Source organism: Mycetomoellerius zeteki, unplaced genomic scaffold (genome assembly GCF_001594055.1).
Source record: "Mycetomoellerius zeteki isolate Tzet28-1 unplaced genomic scaffold, Tzet1.0 scaffold241, whole genome shotgun sequence".
Taxonomy (NCBI): Eukaryota; Metazoa; Arthropoda; class Insecta; order Hymenoptera; family Formicidae; genus Mycetomoellerius; species Mycetomoellerius zeteki.
In genome coordinates, this window is record NW_017257218.1 from 171,027 (window position 1) to 187,688 (window position 16,662).

A 16,662-nucleotide genomic window follows, 5' to 3' on the forward strand; every position below is an offset into this window, starting at 1 on the left:
AAAGTGACAGGCGAACATGCGCAGCGGCGTACTATGGGACTCTGGAAATTAGAAATCTTTTTTTTACTACACTGTATAATTAAGATGTAATAAGTTCTTCTTGAAAAGAGAATTTCTTTTCTGATTATATTAGAAAGAATAATAAAATACAAAGATTGTAAAACAATGAAGTCATTAGTTTCTTTTTAAATTATTTTAAATTGTAATTATCATAATATTAATCAATAAAATTATTTTGATATCAGAAATTGAAAGTAATCAGAAAACAAATATTAAAATAAGAAATATAAATAAGATTCGAATTAAAATAAGATAGGCTGAATTTTTAAGAAGCCTGTTTTAAGAAGAACATTTTGCCAATAAAATTGTGAAAGAAAACCTGTCGTGGATAACATTTCGTATATTTTTACTTTTTAAACAAGATTATTATCTTATTAATGGTTATTACATTTAATAAATATATAAATGATTTATTTAATTTAATTTTTTCCTTGGAGTTCGTAACATACGCATAATGTGTAATTACAAGAGATACTAATGTTTTGCAGTAATTCATACACTCTATCTAAACACGTAACTAGTTATGTTACATCTAGAATAGAAAGAGCTTGGGCGCGGAGAATTTCGACGGATATACGCAGCTCTTTACTTTCTCCGACTAACAAACTCCGGGAATCCGGATGAGGAAATTCAATCTATTCTCTCTCTCACGTGTACAGGTTTGAGTTAAGTAATACAGGCAAACTAATATAAAGCCACAGATTCAGTATTTCTGTACAGCCGTTTCTGTACAAAATTAGATATTAATTGAGCTCTATAAAGCTAGCAGGACCAAATCAACAGAATCAAATCAGACCTATCGGAATTTTTAGTACTCATTTTAATAAATTATACCATTAATGGTACAATTTTGTATCGTGTGCCATTTCGAAAAAAATTGTGGCCGTCCTAGCTTAATATTAAGCTGGCAGGACCAATTTAAAATAAAAGAAAAAAGAAAAATAAATTAATAAAGGAAAACTAATGCCAATGAGAGTCGACCCAATTGTACGTGTGTAAGCTAAATATAATATATATATCAATCACCAATTACAGACGTTTCGGCCATTTTAAGTCCTCCTCAAAGTATAAGTAACAAATATCAGAGTCAAGTTAATACGTTGTAAGAAGATAGACAGATACAATCATTGAATCATCGTTAGGCTATTGTCCAAAATTAAAAACTTTGTTGTCGTCTGTCGTACTTAGCTGGATACTTAAACCAGAATTCTGTAATTTAATTAAAATCGAATTAACATTTGAAATTTTTGAAATACTTTTCATAGTCGATGAGTTAAAATTAATTAAATCAGTTAAAAAAAATTTACATTATATTTAGCATTACGATGATCCGTTATAACGCGTGATGTGATTATATCTATGTCTTGAGAGCGTGTGAAAGGACATTTCATATTCGCAGTGTTTGTATGCATAAATGTTAAATAGAAAAAAAATAAGAGATCGATTTTAAAGATCTTAAATTATTCTACACGTATTTCGCGAAAAAAATAATTCATATAGAACTCATATAGATTCTATAGAACAATTTAAAATCTTTAAAATCGGTCTCTTGCATTTTTTTGTACGACTAATGATTCGACGATATAATAATTAAATATTTCCACGAGTAACGTTTTTTTATGAATTTCTGCAACTTACAAGCGAGAATAACTTTACAAAAAAAATCTCAAATTTTTTCGCGAAACACATGCCTCATGTTTTTATCTGTAGTAATATGTTAGCAAATTAAAAAAAAAATGAAATGACGATGTTTCAAAGATATCCGCGTTTGACGTGGAGTGCCTCATAGATTGTAAGTATGTATTAATAAAGTCATTTTAAGGAGAAAACATATAAAGTATTAACTCACTTTCAATGATACAAATTAATACAAATTCAGTTGTGTTAATTTTTGCCGTTGTATTGTTTTTTTATGGTTCTGTCAGCTTAAATCTATGTGCACGTAACGTAAAAAAAATAGCATTTTCAGTGTTGACAGTTAATTTGGAACACAACCTAAATTAGCAGCGTAACTGTTTTCTTGGAAACGACACATAATATGGAATTGTTTTCGATAGTACAAAATAGTACAAATTTAATCCTATTGATTTCTGATATTATTTTTCTTTTTTTCTTTTATTTTGAATTGGTCCTGCCAGCTTAATATTAAGCTAGTATCGCCACGATTTTTTTCAAAATGGCACATGGTACAAAATTATCATTAATGGTACAATTTAGTGGACAAAATGAGTACTAAAAATTCCGATAGGTTCGATTTGATTTTGCTGATTTGGTCCTGCTAGCTTTATAGAGCCTATTAATTGTAAGTGTTGAGCTAAGAATCATGTTTCATTTTTTGATTACAGTTCACTGAAAATACTTTCATTACTCTAGAAATTTTATTTAATTATTAATGGACTTGTGTTTATCAGTTAATCTCTACAACGATTTTACTTCAGTTAGAACTTTAAAATTTTTTCTGTGAGATTATTAAAATTTTACATTTAGAAAACTGTTCAAATTTATGACATGTACAAAATAAAATTTTTGTTAACATTAAATTAGCTAAGAAAATTTTTTATTTCTGGTAACAGCGATAATTGTTATTTCTAAGTAGACAGAGTCTAACACGTTAATGCATGTTTTTCTATGACACTGATGCGCAATTCTTCATCAAAGATGGACCAGCGTTAATTACCTGCGAAAACGTTTCGTGTTTTTCCACTTAACTAAATATTGCGTCAATAACCATGACTTGAGTATTGACTCATAATGTAATTTAAGTGGTAAGTAACGGGATTGTTAATCCGATATACACAATTTATTTTGAAAATTATTGTAATCTTTACAGCACTCTTTTGTGTTGTGTTTATATTTAGAAGAATGATTAGAACTTTTTAATTGATTGTTTACATAATAAAAATCTACTCGGAAAGAATGATTTTGTATCGATAAAGTATCTAAAAATTTAATTAGATACATATTTGAAAATAATTTTGCTGGGCCATTAAAATAATTATCTAAAGAACTCAAGCATAATGAGCAATGCTATAAAAAGTTTTGATATTCTAGCAATCAACTTGAGCGTTCTGTATAACTATCTTGATAATCCAACAAAATTGTGTTCAGATCTGTATCTAGCTCTATTTTTATGAATAAATCTTATTCTCTTATTATTTTAAATAAAATATGTACAAGAAAATTGGTATGTTCGAAGTGATTGTTAGGTTAGGTTCATGACAAACAAACTTATTCGAGAAAGAAGGAATCGCTGTGTATATATTAGCTACCGCAAATATTAACTTTTTCTTCTTAAATACGATTTCCGTGCATGCTATTTATCGTGTCCGAGATTCGTCGTTGCAACAACGACGATGTTTCATCGTCTTCTTGTCGATCAGTCTAACAACTCACTGCTCACTTTCCAAGTAAGGAAAGAGGTCACACGTGTGACAGTAACCCCGAATACATATTTGTATGACGATTTGAGTGCATTGTAGCCGGGAAGAAGGAAATTCTCTCATTTACGAGAGTCTCGCTTTCATTTTCGCATCTGCGCGCGCGCTGCTGTTTTTTTTTAATTTTTTTCTCTCGGAAAATTTAATCGACCCTCGGCATGCACCGGACATACTTGGAGCGGGCGCGCTTCCGCGTCGAAGCGGCTATTCCAATACGAGTTAAGCGTCGGGCTCATTATGAGCCAACGCGGAAGACTCAACACGGTGGTGGCCAACGGTGCGGCGTGGCGCGGCGCAACATTACGCAAACGCACAAGAAAGATTCCACTTGCACAACACGCAACGCGTTATTACGCTCACGTAACTTTATATATACTCATGGCATACGTCGCGAGATGTCCCCGTCGTTACTTTTACAGCAATATCGCTTAATCGCTCGTTAAGGAGTCGCAAATCTTTATTTCGCGGCCGCGTCCTCACGGGACACGCAGAAGTTGCTTTCGGAACGAGAACAGCCGATGCACGCATGCGGTCGGTCTCGAATGACTACACTTTCAAGGTTCCGCGGAGAGACAAGCTGTTTGTCGAGACAGTGGAAACATTTCTATAAAATCGTTTATAATGATTTTTTAACTTTACGTAAGAAATATTAAATTTTTTTCTAAAATATTAAACATAATCTTACGAGAAAATTTCCCTTAAAAGTTGCGCAAAACATATATCTGGAATTTCTTCTTAAAACAAAATCATGAAAAAATAGCATAATATTTTAGTAGCACAGATTACGGGCGAAATATTGGTTACAAATTTGCCCTCAACATTAATTTGCGCTTGTAAAATAGACGCTTTGCCTTTTATATTGGCAGTGCATGCATTTAATTTCTAGTTGCAGATGTATTGGCTTTATATTGGGCAACATTATGTCAATATATTTTCAATGCATACCAATATAACCAATGTTTAATTAATGTATTGTCAATAAATTGTGTTGTATTATTGTACATTTATGCGTTCTATCTCTTCAACGATTTTGCTCAAGTATCTAAAAGGAGGATATCAAAAAGGACTGATTTTGCCCAAAAAATGTCTAAGTAAATAGAATAGTGTTCTTTTGTAGATTTTGATCTTCTGGATACGATAAAATTATTAAGAAATTTGTAATGTTTGGGAAATACTTCGAAAATTGAGCATAAACATGGTGCATATCTTATATAGCACAGATTTCAAAGAGACGTTCTGAAGGATGTTCCGAGAACATCCAACGTTCTGAGAACGTTCCCAGAAAAATCTCTGGAATAAAGATTGCTGTATAGTGTTTCCAAATTTCAATATTCTTGTTCAATTTTCGAATTGTTCCCAAAACGCCATAAATTTTTTAGTAACTTTATTGTATCCAGAAGGTTAAGATAAAAAAACACTATTCCTCTTACTTACCTTTTTTATGGAAAATTGGTCCTTTCTTAACATCCTCCCTTAGCTAAATACAGATCTGAAAATAATTTTATCAAATAATTAAAATAATTATGTAGGAATTCAAGCATGGTGATCAATACTGCAAAAAGTTTTAACATTCTGCAATCAGCTTGAGCGTCCTATATAATTATTTTGATGGTCAAACAAAATTATTTTCAGATTTGTATCTATCCATATAACATTATACATGTTGCATAAGATATTTAAAAGACATCTTTTAGATATCTTATACAACATGCATATTACCTGCAGGGTAGCTAAATTTTTATAGGTACTTCAATAAAAATTTTTTATGTTGCTTTGAAAATAGAGGAAATAGGATTCATTAAATATTATATTATTATCATCGTTAAATATAATTATATTAATTGAGAATTAGTAAGAATAAAAATAATAATATGATCTTTTATGAATAAGCCACAAAGAATACTTATCTTAGAGGGATAACTAATCCTAATTAATTACTTCCTTGAAATCCCGAGAGTAAACGTAATATAAAAAAATGAAAAAATTTTAATCGATCTTTAGGTGATTGTAACTTGGCTATTATTGTAAGTAAGATATACACAATGTATATATAACGTTGATTTATGCCTTCAAACATTACGTCTCAATTATGTGCAACAATTACATTGTTATTTTTAGTTATAATTTATCTTGGATAAGTATCACTCATGGAAAAATCTTTTATAATTTTTTAATGAATTTTGAATGGTTTCTTTATCATCGTAATTAATAGCACTAACGTTAATACGTAATCGTAATTGGACGTTGAAAGCCCTTGGCTAGTGTCGCCAATTTTGTTAAATGATTTATTAATGACTGCAATTCGTTGCGATGATCAAGAAGAATCAACAGTTCCGCATTCAGTGTTTTATTCGTAAGTTTCTGCAATCTTGCAACAACTTTTTTCGTTCTAGTCTGTGTATTTAGTTATCTAGTCGTTTCAATTTATGTTAAGCTATGCTAAATTTATGATATTCGCTAATAATAAATTATTAGATAAAACAGATAATAATATAAAAACATAACCAATATAATAAATTACGTTAATTTTTTAATTAGATTGACGATTTTTTTTACAGATATCCTTTCTTATAATAATTTAAAATCCAAATTATACGTTAGTTCATTACACATTCAGAATTAGAAACATCTAATTCTGAATCTAATTTTCAATCAATGGACATTTAAACCTTCTAATTAGTAACCAAGTATACATAACGTTATACATAAGATTATTCATAATATTAATAAAAAATAAAGTAAGAGATGATATAAATCACGTTGTAATTAACGTGTGGAATAATAAAAAATAATTTAGTATCGAAATGTTACGAAGCTAAACGCGTTTGTAAAGCTTGTACTTAAAATTACATAATTTCATTATTATATGGAACGAGTGAAAACTAGCTAACCTTTCCCGAAAAATGATTAAAACAAATTAAGTTAAATTTTTTGCAGTAAGAAGTCAAATTTATTTTTTTATGACAAAGAATGTTATGACAGTTATATCTCAGTTAGTACTCCCAGTTTAAGAGAATAGTTCGTACAAATCAACGCGTTTCGTCAGCCGCGAAATAACGGTACGGATGCTGTGTGAATGTTCGTTGATTCCCTAACGGTGCGACCTATTTTTCTTCTTGTACTACTGCCATAGATACATTTCGTTTATGACTCGCTGAATGGCACGGACGATTCGGACTTCGCTTAATGACGTTTGTATGGAACAAAACCATGTGCATTTGGAACGTCGAGAAAGTTCGTGAAAGTGCAACCTAGCGAAAAATTATTGCGTGTTGCCTGCTTAAACATTGTATGTTTATTTTTGCATTACTCGATCGTGAAACGCTGACGTGGAAAAATTGATAAACGCAAGATTTAAAGAGAATACAATGAATTATTTTTTGGAAACTTAATATTTCCAATTTTATAATTAATTTTATTTCTAAAAGTTGTTTTAAATGCACTGATTTGACATTCGTATCCATAATAAATCGAATCGTACAGTGACAAGAAGCTTTGTATTTAGCAATATAATATATTATAGGACCGTATATGTGATAACACAAACTATATAAATGAAAGCCTTGAACGGTTTAGCTAGATATTAAATTATTGCATGATTCTGTGTGATTTATATATTACGTATGTAGTCCTTTAAAACGCGCGCCCCGAAGTGATTTTTTTGGTCTTGAAACGCTAACTCTACTAAACTACCGCAGTAATATCACGAGTTAAATTGACTAGCAATTCAACAATTTTGATGCTTTTTCATATCTTCGAACAATATTAATAATGCTGAACAACAATATTAATAATATAATGCTGAATGACATTAACATAAATAATTAATTTTTATTGCGAAAAATATTATCGGCCAGGAATCGAACCTGGATCTCTTGTTTTTCGGACGAGGTATTTAGTTATTGTACTACATAAATTTTTAAAGCCTTATTATACGCAAGTATATATAATATAAATTATAATATTTATAATATTTATTGGTATTGTAATTATAATATTTATTGGTATTGTAATTTATAATGATATTTTACAATTTCTGAAAGATATATAATAATTATTTATTAAATAGATGAGAAATTTTAGAATTAAAAATCTGAATATTCTGATGATTTAAGCCCCTTGATTTATTAAAGATGTATGTGACGTACAGAAGTCTTGCAAAGAAAATTAAATTTGGAAATGTGTTTAATATTTACACTTCAAATAAACTATATATATATATATACATATGAAAGTTGTTTGAATATATTTTTATTTAATAACACATTTTATTTGTTATTGTTTTTATTGTTAAAAATTAAAATTTTAAAAATTATAACAAAAATCTAAATTTTTGTTTGTAAGTACTTTAAGTATTCAAAATAATTTGCAAAGTTTCATTGCGATTCACTGATTAGTTACAAAGATATAGAATAAATAAATATTTTGTTTATTTATACTGGACAACTAGTTCATGCATCGCAATATAACTTTACATAAAAATAATTTTGAATACATAATGTATTTATATTAAAAAGTTGAGATTTTTGTCATTCATTTTATATATAATACATTTCCATACACTTTTATTAGAGCACAATCTGTGCTCTAATAAAAATGTATGGAAATGTATTTAAAAAAATACTACTATTTATTAAAATAACTTATGATCCAGATAATAAACTGTCACCAAATTTATCGTATTATTTTTAAATGTGATTTGGAATAATTTGTAATTTTTTCATAATTTTATTATTTTGAAATGTCATCCATTTATCCTTAATTTCAACTTGTGTGTACGGGTAAAATTTTAATTTTATTCTTTTAATTACGGTAAAATTAGAATTACATTGATAGATATTAACAATTTTAGTGGTACAAACAATATTAATACAAATTTAGTAATACAAACAATATTAGTAAAAAGATATTAGTACAAACAATTTTAGGATTGTTTCCATTTACTATAAAAGTTCTTATTTGAACTTAATTATCCGTTTAAAATCTCTAGAAAAGAATATTAAGTCCTACTAATAATTTGCATTCTCTTTTAAATTTTAATGTAGCTTTTTCTCTTTTGTAAATAATTTATGCAAAGATTTCTATTTTATCTCGGTAAATTTTATGTGCAACAAGGTTAATTAATGCTCTTGGTAATTTTATTAACATCCATACATGTTAATAAAATTACTAAGAACATTAATTAACTTTGTTGCACATAAAATTTATCGAGATAAAATAGAAACACGTCTTTATTAACTGCTGCAAGCATAATAAGCTGAGGTCTTCAATATACAAATAATAAATTATTATGAAAAGGAATATTTATAAAAAGGATATTTGTAAAAAGCGTAGTTAATTTTTGCCTAAGTTTGATGATAGGTAATTTTAAATCTTAACACTACTACAATTCGGGATTGGTTATTGATGATTATCATTGAACTGACGATTGGAAGAAATCGAACGCGCATCGTTTTACATAGCGTAATTAGCATAACAACGATGAATAGCAATCACTTGGACACAACGTTAGGAGCAACGCAATCGTGTGGAATATCCCCTTATGTAAATCGCAACGCCGGTCGATTTCTCGCCATGGCTGGCGTGAAGAAAGAAGAGAAAGAGGCACCATAAACATATCGAATGTGTCTTCTGAAGTAGACGTCGAATTATTAAATTTTTGTATTGAGATTCGACCATTTAAGAGGATCCTAAAATCGTCTGTTTCACCGCTTATTTTTCAAATAAGTATTTTTCTCTGCCTTTACATACAGATTTTAAAATCCTTTTCTACAATTAAAGTATAAGCGATAATATAGTCCAAACCTGTCGACTTTATGATAAAAATGAAAAAAGGTTGGAAGATTATAGTTTTGTTATCATCGATTTCTGATGTCGAGTCGCAACAATATTTGTTTCATTATATACACGTTTTATATTTTGTACGCATATGAAACAATCTTAGTTTGGACTAGGGATTACATGAAAAAACAATACTGTGTTCTTACAATTAGGCTTAGATACCTAATATAAAGGATTAATTAGTTAGAAAATTTATGTGTGCGTGCGATATTGATGTAATGTGTACTGTGTGTAGTGATGTCAATGACACGTAAATCGTATGTATGCAAGTTCTATTGAATCGGTAATACAGACAGCTTTACGATCCCCTTAAAATATGCAAAATGTTTTCTCTATTTCCTAATAACAAGCATCTCTCTCATTAATTATCTATCCTTTTCCTGTTCAGAATGAAGAGAAGGTTTCGTCATTGCTTTCGATTTCAGCAAATTTGATAATCGTTTTAAAATTGACAATCGTAATTGTAAATTGTAACCATCAGAAAAAGCTACTTTTTTTGCTAGAGTTAATTTATAATATTTTGAAATTTACTCGTATATTATCAAATATATGATCCTTGTACATATACTTAAATTTATTTATATTTGTTATTTGTCATTATAGTTGTATGGGCATGTGCTTGTTTATTAATCGAAAAGTAGATTGAATTTTGCAGATAATGAATTCAGTTACCTAAACTTTATACATAATACAAAAGCTACACAATTAACGAAACAGTTATGTGGATCACTGAATACTACAGACAACGCAATTGTCTCTCTACATATGTGTACATGCTTTTATATTTAATACATGCGAATTCTCATAGAACCAAATCAAGAAGATTATTTTAATAATGAAGTACATGTATAATAAAAATTGTATATTAAAAATTTTAATAAAATTATTGTGAAATCACTTAATAGTTATGTAATTACTCAGCAGCACAACAAAGCTCTAACAAAGATAAGATTAAATTTAACCGTTTGCAAGGAAGAAAAGGTATATAACAAAGAACCGATTTCGGAAAATAGTCTTGAAACTGTTGTTTTATAAAACTAATCCTACAGGAAATATATTTTTTTAATGATAAATAGATAATGCATAAATTTGAATTTTCTTATGTACCTTTTTTGAGAGAAATTTAAATTTGGTTTATTTTTAACAAATATATCCTATAATTTTGAACCAAAAATTACTTTCTTTCCAACCCCATAATTATAGGATGCTCAAGTTGATTGCTAAAATGTCAAAACTTTTTGCAGAGCATTATTCATTGTGTGTTTGAGTGACCTGTTTAGTTGTTTTAATAGTCTAACAAAATAATTTCCAGATAAATTTTTAGATACTGCAAAATTGTTCTTTCCGTTTATATTTTAATTGATATGAACTTTTGTAATAGTTTTTGTTTATATAATATAATCTTATTTCTGTTAGAATTTTGCCGTGCATGGAGATAATTAATTCTGCAATTATCTATATACAAGATATTCCGAAATTCGCGTACATGGAATGCACAGTATGATTTTTTGTCAGAAAACATTTTTTTTGCAAAATTGCATTCATACAGTTTCTTAATGAAAATAATTAAAAACATATCGAATGACGCTGATGTTTTATTATGTTTTTAAATATTTTGTGACAACTTAATTGTCGCTATGTGAGATACAACTTGGTTGATAAGAGAAAATTTTCTAACTGATATCTGTAATGGCTGAAAGTAGACGTGAATAGTGATCCAGCTTGCATAAGAAAGTCTTACTTGTAGAACAAATATGTATATACAAATAGAAAGCTGCATTTCGAGTATATAATGCTTTAGAACATTTAATTGTGATTCTTTCGATTCGTAGATATATTCTTAGAATATTAAAACAATGCCCTGAATCTAATATGCCCTTTGACTTATTTTTTCAATAGTTCAAATATATCAATTAGAAAATTTTCTAAATTGTTTTAAAGTTCTTGATCAATAAAATAAAGAAAGATTACCGATACCACACCACTTTGTTTTTGAACTATATATTTTTTAAACGTAAGCTTAAAAAATAAAACTTAAGAAATAAAAATACAAATTAGAAAATATCTTCTATCATATAATATAACAGTTTTTATAGTTTTGTTTGCAATTTTGAAATAATTAATTTTTTCGTAAAATAAAAAATAAGCGTCTGATACAGTAGACAGTAATGCTACACTATTTTTCTTCTTTTCACAGGAATATCTGTACAAAATACCTACAAGCGAATGACGTATTACGAGAATTTCCAGAATTCTTTCACTTCGATATGTAAAATGTTGATTTGTATGCATACTTTATGCTATTCCGCAAGACGTAAAAATGTAACGTGATCGTTTTTTTAAGGTTTTTCCGTAAATACAGAAATGCCTTCAACTCTGATAGGACTATTTAACACAATAATATAACTGTATAAAGATTAGAGTAGTTTATGATCTGTCACGGACAGACATGCCGGTTTACGTTCCACTCCGATTTTACGTTTAAAACCGTACTATGAGAAAAATAAGAAAGAAAACAATATAAATAAAACAGATTTAGGAAACTACAAACATGTAAAACGGTCTGACTTATCGATTTAAATGATTTGATTATAAATAATATATATATGTTATTTAATCTGCGCACTCTGCAAAAGAAAATTAAAAGAATTTTATTTTTACATTTGTTATATATACAGAATTTGTTTTTAGCCGATTTTATACATATATAGAAATAAGCAAACCAACATTTATATATAAATATATACATTATAGGTTTCTACTTCTTCAGTTTATATATCTAAAGAGATCATATTTTTATCAATATTAATAAAATGTAATGTTTACAGTTTCGGAGAAATAAGAAGGTGTCTCTTTAAGAGACCTATATCAGTATCGGTGTGACTTTTCTCTAATAAATAATTTCGTTAAAGAGTAATTTTTCTAGAATTTATAAGTAATGACAAACGATGAGATTAAATATAATATTAAGTTGAAAATTAAAACATTCTAACGGATTAAAACGCGCATGCAAGGTCTCCGTGTGTGTACTATATCGTGTTGCTGCCTGTAATTATTATTTTTAATGTGTTTCGCGGCCTTGCAATTTTACCATTCCATAATCTTCACATTAAGTTCTATTAGAGCGTACCGGTGGAATCGCCACAGGTGGTTGCGAAAAGTAACCGTTGTTGACTGACATACCAAATTGACCAAATCAAGAAAGACTATACTCACTCAGGAAAAACGAGGAAGCTGAGAACTACGTGACAATGACTACGTATTAGCAAATTCCAGGGATATAAGTGAGAAAATTGTAAAAGATGCCAAAACTCGTCACTCTGTACGGGTGTGACTCTGTACGAATGATCGTTATCGATATCGCGATGATGAGATACATTTATTACAAACTTTCACACCTCGCATTTGTGATTAAAGTCGTGTTACCGCGGATGGTTCTTGAAAACATTAAGTATAGTGCTAACTGCAAGTGTCAAAGTCAAGATGTTATATTTGTAAATTCGAAGAAATTACGAAATAAAAAAGGTTTCTCAACTACTCGGGTGACGGTTAAATTGTTTGTCAATGCTGGATAATGCACACTGCACATTCCGTCCGAAGTTTTGAAAATATAATACCTACGTATAAACTGTCAAAGCGAATTCGGTTTACCAATTCTATAATGTCTGCATTTAATATATCAAAAAATAAATACTTACAATTAGATGAAATAACGCAGGAAAAAACGACGCTGAGAAAAGAAAGTAGATACCGCAAACGCCGTGAAAGAGAGAAATCAAATATAAAAACTATGACAAACAAGTGGAGTGGTCCGATTTAATGGCGAATACTTTAGCTCCCGTGTTTATTCGGAGAGGAGAAACGGCATATTTTGCAATGGATATCGGAAAGAGATGCTGCAACAGCTCGAATTTCCGTTTAATACTTTTTCCTTGATTCATAAGTTTTAGTCGAAAAAGATTCACGTTGAGGTTTTCCGTTCAATTTCATTAGAGAAAAAAAGGAAAAAAAGAAGAATCATTTAATCCTTTTTTATTTGACACAAATCTTTTCGTTTAATGTCAAAGTTTTTAATTTGTAGAACATATTTGACTTGAATACAAATAGAATCACAATATGCACGATATGAAAGTAAAGATACACAAAATAATAAACAAAATTGACAAAATTAAGAAAATTAATGAAATACACTATCGTTCAACAGCGCAAGATTACTTTTGCGAGAGAGATTTACAGTTTTCATGTTCTAAAATTTACCTGAACTATTAGAAAGTAAGATTTAATTATGTCTGTTAAAGGGTTGCGATGAGACTTACGCTGGCATGGAGATAAAGTGTTTCAATCGCCTTGTAACCTCGACTAGGAAACGAGTCAATCGAGGAAACGTGATATAAACTAAGATATGATTAGGAAAAACCGCGTGTCGCGGATTCACTGCAAAATAAATACTCGCGTGAACGTGTCTTGTATATCGATCAACAATGTTAATCTTCCACTGACCTTATTGAACGGCGAGAAATAATCGACAAAAAGAATTGCTCGGAGCGATGACAGCGAACAGATAGATAGGCAGTCAGCCAAGACGAGCGAATGCGCGCTGGCAGATACTCAGGCAAATAGGCAGGCAATCAGGCGGACGTGAATATCAGCAGGTATATATGTAATAACTTTCTCCTCGCGCGCGTGGATCTATCGATCCTCTTTTCTGCCTCGACGACTTTTCGCGAGTAAACCAGCTAGCATTTGTCACTCTGGTTGAGCCGACGCGGTCCCACTTTTGCCACCTCTACCTTCGTACCCCTTCTTCAGTAACACCATATCCTATCGGGCTATCGTCTTCCTCCTCTGCATCGATCTGCATCAACGTTTATAGTACGAAGTAAAAGAAAAGATGAAATCGAAGATGTGCATCCTTCGATTTATTTTTCGCGAATACAACTTCCTTGGGGATAAACGATGCCATCATTGAGAAAAATGTCTGCTTGAAAATATCTGGATGGATCACAAGATTCTGATTATATCAATCAGAATTCCGATTATCTCAATTAGTATCAAAATTTTAGTAGATTTTAGCAAAAAAATTCTACTCTATAATTTATTGATTTTTAATTAAAATTCCAGCCAAATATTTTTCTCAGTAGGTACTGCGCTGTGAAAAACGCGAAGAATCGAGTTGTACACTGTTAAATCTATAATGTCAAATTTAACTTAACGTGAGTCGCTACTGCTCCTACTCAATCATATCGTTATTTTATACTAAAACAATGGTTATATTTGACACTATACAGTGTCAATTTGATATTATATAGTGTTAAATTGACACGACATAGAGTCAAATTTAACTATCGTTTTGGTAAAAAATAATAATATATTTAGTAGGAGCAGTGGCGACTCATGTTAGGTTAAATTTGACACTATAGATTTAACAGTGTACAGAAAAGGTCGAATGTTATTGTGCTCTTGCATAGAAATTTAAGTCCACTTTGAAATGTATATTATTCTTGTCTCTAAAAAAAAGTACGCATATATGAATAATAAATTATCTGTAAAAGTTAAAATGGAAACCATTCAATGGGTATCGGACATAATTTGTTCTTCGAAGTTAGTTTTTCGTAACGTAAACGTTTCTCTTGCAGAGACAAATGTAACATTTTTAATATTTCGGACTGTGTCCTACCTTACTTAATCTATTGTTATTTAAATTAAAATTTCAATTTGAAATTATTCGTTACAACAAATTAATTTTTCAATGTACATAATCATTTAAATTTTAATTAGAAATTAAAATTAAAGTTAAAGTAACGATGAATTAGTTAAGAAATCATTCCGATAATATGTTCTTCGAGTCATTATTCTAGAACTGATGATTGAAAAAGCTATGCGCATCTAATATTATTATACGAAATTATCCTAACAGGCTTCAGACGTTAAAAAACAAGTTCTTCGTTGAAATACAATTTATAACATAGAAGCTTCTATACATTTTGATTCTATTTATACCATTCAATTTATACAGGGAGATTTTATTACAGCCGATTAGTTATAAACGTTTACTCTTCGGAGAACAGCCTCGGGGACTTGAATACTGGCTTTTGAAAAAAGATGGAATTAATAGAATATTTCCAGGATTAGTGATCACCAATGTAGATGAAGTTTGAATTCTTCGACTAATTGTAAGAAGGAAACACAGTTGCGTTACTGGTATTGCGGTACCGGTTTCACGAACATATCGACCTATTAACAACGGTTATCCGGACAAGCCTTTGTATTGTGGAGGGGATTGGATCCGAACATCTTCACGCACTCAAGAAGTCTCAGCCAGAACTAGGTGACCTAACTGCCTTTCTGAATCATCTGAGCCACATACCGCTTTTTGAGAAGATACTGAAATGACGGAGCAAAATGAAAAATATATACTTCACTTGATATTTAATATAATTGAGTAACATTATATTGTTACTCAATATAATGTTAATTTGATTAGCATTTTACATACAATTCACATGTCAACGCGTGTCTTGAGTCATCAATAATTTTTATTACTTTTTTTTTTACTGCGTTATGTCATTTCATTTCGTTATCTTTTGTATCGCGTATTATGCTTATTCTAAACAATGGAATTATTTAAATTGTTTTATAAATAAATTTGTTAATATCTCTCTTAATATCAAGAATCAATGCACCTGTGATTTAATGTTAAAGTGGTTCTTTATTTAGTACAGTATGAAAAATTTGGAGTCCTTTATCAGAACCCATCCAAAATCACAAGTATCTGCATAATAATTTGGATAAAATATTAAAATTACGTGTATATCTTAATGAAATAGTATGAAACATACGATAGTAAATCAAAAGAGCTGCATCTTCACCAAATGAAAACAAGGTGACGTTATGTTTATTTTTCAAAGTTAAATTTGTATGCAAGTTTGTGCATATAAATATCCTTCCAGAATGGTCTATTATTTTTTTGTGGCCATTATAATCGTAATTTTTTTAATTATTATAATCTCGTTTTTTAGAGAACAGTAATATTTAATGGTATTATATATAGAGAAGTCTGTAGTAATATTTGTGTGCAATTAGTCAAAGAAACGTTTCTGATCCTTACCTGTCACTAAGTTACACATTAAAAATTACACTTTCAACATTTTTTTCTCTAATAAACGTTTTTTTTTATTTCATCATGTTAACCTACCCTAAAATTTTATACACGTCAAGTTCGATACTTCAATTTTATTATATAAAAAAATTAGACATTTCTATGAACTCGATTTATGGTAAAAAAACTGTTAAATTTTTTTTAAAAACAAATAAACATGATACT

At 29.5% G+C, this 16,662-nt stretch overlaps 1 protein-coding gene across 1 annotated transcript in view; it reads right to left on the minus strand.

The window, feature by feature from the left end:
- Positions 1 to 14,053, minus strand: part of LOC108723470 (putative fatty acyl-CoA reductase CG5065) — a 32,695-nt gene extending 18,642 nt beyond the window's left edge. Inside the window, exon 1 of the mRNA XM_018449267.1 lies at positions 13,839 to 14,053. The gene's annotated coding sequence lies outside the window, so the exon portion shown is untranslated. The remainder of the gene's footprint in view (positions 1 to 13,838) is intronic.
- Positions 14,054 to 16,662: the final 2,609 nt, after the last annotated feature.